Genomic DNA, 6,959 nt, shown 5'->3' with positions numbered 1-6,959 from the left:
ATTTGTTTACATAAAAGAAATACAATTGAAATATTATGGGAAGCTGGGACACATGTGAAGAAGATATAAAAACATTAATTTATAAAAAAAAATATTTGCACACCTTCATTCACTACACTGCTAGTAACATAGCCAAAATCTAGAAACAACAAAGGTGACAGATAAGTAGCAAAAGAACAGAAGGGCCTTAGCAATGGTTTAGTAGATTATGCATTTGCCTTTCAAGAATGTTTGCTTATATTGGTTCCTTGGGAACCTATATGGTCTCTGAACCCACCAGGAATGACCCCTGAGGACAGAGACAGTAATAAGCCCTAGGATGTCCTGGTGTGTCACAACACACACACTCACACATACACACACACACACACACACACACACACACACACACGGATAAAGAAATTTGAAGTAGGTAAATAGAGGTGTATAAACATGGCAGAATCAGCTACAGGAAAGATGGAATCTGCACTTTATTGTAAATAGCTGGAAGGTATTGTGTTGGGCAAAAGAAAGACAGCAGATACTGAATGATCTCACTCATACATAGACATCAATATATGAGAAAAATGACTAATGATAAAATACTCAGAGTTTCAACAGAAAAGTGAGTTTTCTAGTTAGGAGAAGAAAGAAGTGCTTTACACATGAGCTGGAGAGATGCTGATTTTTCTAATGGCAACAGCATTGTATTCCTGTATTGAAAATCAAAGTGTCTTAATTAAAAATGTTCATGCAAAAATTTTATACAACTATAAATGCTTTAGGATTTCAATTGTATGCCTTTTCAAAATATTGGTATCACTAAAGTAATAACAATACTTTGCCACAATCCTTATTTAATATTCTAGTCTTCTCTTTCCTTTCTAGTCAAGGACACTCTGCAGTTTGAGTTGCTTGGTTTGTTTAATTTAGCCTTTTAATTTCTTTTTTATGCTACTCATAGGTGGTAGAAACATATTTTTCTTCCCAATTCTCAGATATTCACCTGGCAAGTTCCAATCATGTTGTTTTTTTTTTAAAAGGCAATGAAATTATTTTTTATGGATGAAAGATATTTAATATGCTATATTTTCTTTATCCAGAAATCTGAAATTAGGTGTTTGGTTTGTATATATTGCATATTTTGATTATTGCATATAGTGGTAAATACATATGCATGCATCATTTTTAAGTTTGTGTTGTACTCTTTAAATCAATACCTAGAAGTGAAGTTGCTGATTTATATGGGATATGATACATTTTTACTTTGGAAGTCATCACCAATAATGTAAGAGGTTTCCTTTAATTAATAATTTTGTGTATCCACAAGCAAAATTTATGTTTTTTTCTTTATTTGTTGTTTTTTATATCAGTCATTGTCAATGATTTAGTACATTGTCATTTAACTTTCTATTTTGATAATGAAAAATTATGATTGCTTTTCTATGACACCTAGCTGACAGTATTCCTCTAGTGAAATTCAGTTGTCATCGAAATTTTTTTTCAAATATATATTATGTGTGAGTTCACTTTGGCAACACAAATACTAAAATTGGAATAATTATGAGAAGACTAGCATGGCCCCTATGCAGGATGACATGCAACTATATATGTTTTATTAATATAATTTTATATATATATATATATTTGTGTTTTGGGGCTTCTCTCTGTGGTGCTCAGGGATTCTTCCTTTAGTTTCATTCCTGGCAGTGTGTAGGGGACCAAACTTGGTGGAGATGTAGGATGAGAGTTGTTTGTTTTTGCTCTTGTTGTTACATTAATCTCTTGTTGTTTGATTTTTTTTTATTTGGGGTGGGGTAGAAATAAATATCTGTTCCCCAAGTCTAATTCCTAACAGTGTTCAGAGGAGAAATCTGGTGTAAAGATTAAACCTGAATTGGCTATAATAGGTAAAATATTTGACTGTTAGTTTATTTTAAAATTTGTTTGTATGCTGATTCAAATTATTAAAATAAGCATTATATATTATGATTGCATCATAGAGACATTCTTTCATAAAATTACCTCTGATATTCCTTATACAATGTAACCTATTTCACATGATAGCAAGCTTTTTGTTTTATTTGTAACTCAAATGGATTTGATAATAATGTGATTGTTCTCGATATTAGTAAAAAATTTTAAATCACACATTTAAAATTTCTCATTCATTAATAATTTGCAAGTATTTATGTTTTAAAAACTGATGATGTTGAGATAAATATAATTTTATGTTTCAAGAAGAGTTTTACATATCAACCAATAAAAATTGATAGCAAATACAGTATTGGTAAATTTATTTTTCATTAATTTTTATTTCTTGAAGCTGGTAATTTCAACTTCTGCATTTATGTACTGAACAACTTTAAGAATCATAACCTGGATATATTTATTACCTAATACTTATAATATATTACATATTACAGAAAATTTTGCACAGATATTTCCAATATGTATTGCATAACACAATAAAGCAATACAATGGAATCTCTTACATGTAATTTTATTTAATAAATGCAAATTTGTGATAAATCATACCCAAAATACTAATTGTTAATATTTTCTACATTGTATAATTTGTCCAATCATGAAGTTGCAATTTTTATTATTTTGAGTGAATTTATAATTGATATTTAGAAGGGTCTTACATTTTATAAACTTTTGGTGAAACAGATTAATTTTTATAATATACTTATTTTACTTTATTTGTTTTACTAATTTTTCTAATTTAAATGATGATTTATCTTCTCCCTGTCTGTGTAAAATGATAATACACCTTTATTTAGACTGGTTTTAAAGGTGCACTATTTATATAAAAATAAATTATTTTGTACTCAGAAAATTTATGGCTGGAGATATCTTGCTTCTCATTAAAAGAAATCCTGTAATAATAAGACACACAACAGCAACAACAAAAAATCATCACCAAAACAACAATCAAAAGACAGAAAAAAAAAAAAAGAAAAAAAAAAGGAAGTGCTGGTGTGGCAAGCTTTGTGGTTTTTAGTTTTTGTTCTTGTTTTTGCATAGGCACAATAAATCTTGGGGAAGTTAGAAAGGGAATTTCCTTGGCCTAGAAGATAGAGCTTCTCCACCCTTCAAGCATTCTGTCATGGTAGCAACTACTGCTCCATACACACTCATTATCGAACCCCAAGGTCTTTTTATGGTGCCAGGAAACTTTCTGCTCAGTTGTGGATGACAAAATCAGAGACCTGTGTAGCTAGAGATCTTGGTGTGGCTCTAATTCATTGTTACTATGCACCTTAGGTATTATTGTGAAAGACTTGTAATTCACTTTGATCAAAATAAAAATAGTAAAAAAAAAATCTGCTCAAATACATGCAAAAAAAAAAAAAAGGAGAAAAAAAGAGGTCATCTACTTTGTTTTATGGTTTGGGGGCCATACCAAAAGTGGCCATGCTCAGTGGTCCCAAGGGTTCCTGTGATATTTTGGGAAGCATCTGGTGCTCTTTCTCACGAAATATTAACTCTAGCCTTTGACTCATCTCCTGACTCCCTTTTGTTTGACTTGTTTTATGTTATATACTAACTAAAGTAACTTAGGTTATAACCATTTTCTCTTCAATTTTGTAAATTCAATATTGCTTGTTTTTAAAGATACTGATGTTGTATTTGCAAAAGACAGATGTATTAAAATAGAAAAATCTGCATTTATGTTTAGTTTTTAATGAATTTATCATGGGGAACATTCTGACTCTAATAAGGTAAATTGAATAAAGCAACAATAAGAGCAATTACACTATGTGTTTCTCTAATTAACAAAAGTGAAAACTCTCAAAATGAATTCAATTCCATATATATTTCCTGAACCAAAAGAGTTAGAGCGTTTCAAGGAATCCTCTATCTCAGCTTTATCTCTCTTTCTTATGAGGTTGTCATTGAGACCTTTTGATTTGTTTTACCATACTTTCTATTCTTTCTTGTTTTTGTTTTTGTTTTTGGGCCACATCCAGTGATGCTCAGGAGATACTTCTGGTTATGCACTCAGAAATCACTCCTGGCTAGGAAAACCAATGGGATGCTGGGATTGAACCAAGAGGTCTGCTTGGATCAGTCCTGTGAAAGGCAAATGCCCTATCAGTGTGCTATCGCTCCAGCCCACTTCTATATATATTAGGATTCATCATACCCACCACCAAAGTTTTAGTACCATTCCATACAAAAGATTTTTCTACCTCCCTCTCCTGATAACCATCAGAGTTTTCATTGAATCTAAAGATTAATTTGGCAGTTTTTTTCGATGGGTGCATTTAGTTATTTGAATTCAACATATGAGTGAATGACCCAGTAATTGTTTTATTTCTCTTAGAATAGTTACCTTAAGTTCCATTTCTTTTGTACTAGATTTCATTATTTAATCTTTTCAATGAGTTATTTAATTAAATATATAACCCGTTTCTGTATCTTGCCATGTACCAAAGGGTATTTAATTCTATATTTTAGCTATTATAAAGAATAGTACTCTGACTACAGAAGTGAATATCTTTAACAATTAAATTTTCAGGGCTGGAGAGATAGCATAGAGGTAGGGCATTTGCCTTTCATACAGAAGGATGGTTCGAATCCTGGCATTCCCTTATGGTCTCCTGAGCCTGCCAGGAGTAACCACTGAGCGCTGCCAAGTGTGACCCAAAAACAAAAAATTAAATTTTCATGTAATAAATGGCTATAAGTGGTATTGCTATATGATATAATTCTTCCATTTTTTAAAAAGACTCTCCATAATATTTCTAATGGAAATTGCCTCTGCTTTTTATCCCCTTCAGTATTCTATGGGGTTTCCTTTTATTCATATCTTTGCCAGTATTTACTATTTCCAATATTTTTATATAAGCCATTCTAACCAAGGTGAGGTGATTTTCATTGTAATTGTGATCTGTATTTCTTTATAATAATTGCTTTTCAATCAGTTAATGTATTTGCACACCATCAGTATATCATACTGATGTATCAATTCAGGTTAAATCACCCCACTCATGTTTTAATCCTCTCTTTCTTTCTTTCTTTCTTCTCTTTTTTTTCTTCTCTTCTTTCTTTGTTTCTTTCTTTCTTTCTTTCTTTCTTTCTTTCTTTCTTTCTTTCTTTCTTTCTTTCTCTTTCTTTCTTTTTTTCTTTCTTTCTTTCTTTCTTCCTTTCTTTTTCTTTCTTTCTTTCTTTCTTTCTTTATTTCTTTCTCTGTCTTTCTCTTTCTTTCTTTCTTTCAGTCTTTCTTTCTTTCTTTCTCTTTTCTTCTTCTTCTTCTTTCTTTCTTTCTTTCTTCTTTCTTTCTTTCTTTCTTTCTTTTCTTTCTTTCTTTCTTTCTTTCTTTCTTCTTTCTTCTTTTCTTTCTTTCTTTCTTTCTCTCCTTTTCTTTTCTTTCTTTTCTTTCTTTTTCTTTCTTTTCTTTCTTTCTTTCTTTCTTTCTTTCTTTCTTTCTCTTTCTTTCTTTCTTTCTTTCTTTCTTCTTTCTTCTCTTTCTTTCTTTCTTTCTTTCTCCCTTCCTTCCTTCCTTCTTCCTTCCTTCTTTCCTTCCTTCCTTCCTTCCTTCCTTCCTTCCTGCCTGCCTGCCTGCCTGCCTGCCTGCCTTCCTTCCTTCCTTCCTTCCTTCCTTCCTTCCTTCCTTCCTTCTTCTCTCTTCTTTTCCTTTCTTTCTTCTTTCTTTCTTTCTTTCTTTTCTTCTTTCTTTCTTTCTTCTTTCTTCTTTTTTCTTTTTTCTTTCTTTCTTTCTTTCTTCTCTCATGTTCATGTTCAGGGATTATTTCTGGCTCAAGAATCATTGCTGTTGGTACTCAGGGAACCAATATGGGGCATCAAGGATTAACCTGTGTCAGTTGCATGCAAGGCAAATACCCTCCATCTGTGCTGTTTCTTAATCCCATATATTAACTTTCTCTTACATAAAAAGATAACATTTATCTATGTGAAATTTTATATTTAGGAGCAAGGGCAATAGCTTAGAAGGCAGGGCATTTGTTTGCATGTGACAAACCTGGATTTGATCCCTGTCATCTAATATGGTCCCGGAGCCTGCCAAGAGTGATTTTTTTTGAGTGCAGTGTCAGGAGTAACAGCTGAGTATTGCTGGGTATACCCCCAAATATATTCAGTTCTATTAATATTTAAAAAAATACAAGTAAAATTTAGAAAAAAATGTCGTATCTTGTTAATAACTTTCCAGAGCTACTTACATAAGCCAATTCACTTTAATGTCCTACAGTCTTAACTATGCAAGGATTGCCTTGTGACTGTTGCATGTAAGCCTTCCCAGAATACTTTATTTTCTTTATACATAATTCTAGCTAGCTTATTAAATATTGTGTTTCTAATTGACTAATTACAAACATATTATCTTCACTGGAGATACACTTCCCAAAATGTGTGTAAAATGCTATTATGCTGGAGAAAATTGCCTGCTAATAAATACAATTTTGGCCTTAATTTTGGGAAACTTTTTAAAAACAGAGAAGTAAATATATAAAATGTATAATTCATGTAACTTAGAAAAAAGAAATTCTATGAGACTGGCTGCAGATAACTAAGAAAAAATGGTTTGATTAAAATTAAGTGAGAAAGAGACACAATAGATGAAACTAGTCAAGATCACATATGGACATTTGTCGCAAAGGTCAAGTTCTATATTCATGTCATGAGAACAAGAGCAACAGTGATTCTTTAAAGGTGTTTTGTTTAAACTAGAGAATAAAATAATTTGATTTACACTTTGAAATATATCTTTTGTGGTAAGAAGAGTAAATTAATATTCAATGTTAAAGAGAGACAGGATCAGTTTGAAAATTTTAGCTATATCTAGGGAAGACAAGATGACATCTTAGGATGGTTGCGAGAGAGATAGAAAATAAGTGAAGAATAATGGAGAAATGGGCAAGACATAAATGGGAGCAGTTGGTGACCTGTTAAAAAAATGGCTGGCAATAAACTTGGAGTGTTTTTAGGCTTTGTTTTTGGATCTCTTGTGT

The 6,959-nt window shown here is 31.5% G+C and overlaps 1 non-coding gene across 1 annotated transcript; it reads left to right on the top strand.

Moving 5' to 3' along the window:
- Positions 1 to 1,501: 1,501 nt before the first annotated feature.
- LOC126031856 (U6 spliceosomal RNA) lies at positions 1,502 to 1,610 on the top strand. The gene has a single exon (XR_007503669.1). It is a non-coding gene; the product is annotated as a U6 spliceosomal RNA (small nuclear RNA).
- The last annotated feature ends 5,349 nt before the right edge of the window (positions 1,611 to 6,959 follow it).

Source organism: Suncus etruscus, chromosome 15, assembly GCF_024139225.1.
Source record: "Suncus etruscus isolate mSunEtr1 chromosome 15, mSunEtr1.pri.cur, whole genome shotgun sequence".
Classification (NCBI taxonomy): Eukaryota; Metazoa; Chordata; class Mammalia; order Eulipotyphla; family Soricidae; genus Suncus; species Suncus etruscus.
The sequence above is the reverse complement of the archived record's forward strand: the minus strand, read 5'-3'. Positions and strand labels throughout refer to the sequence as shown.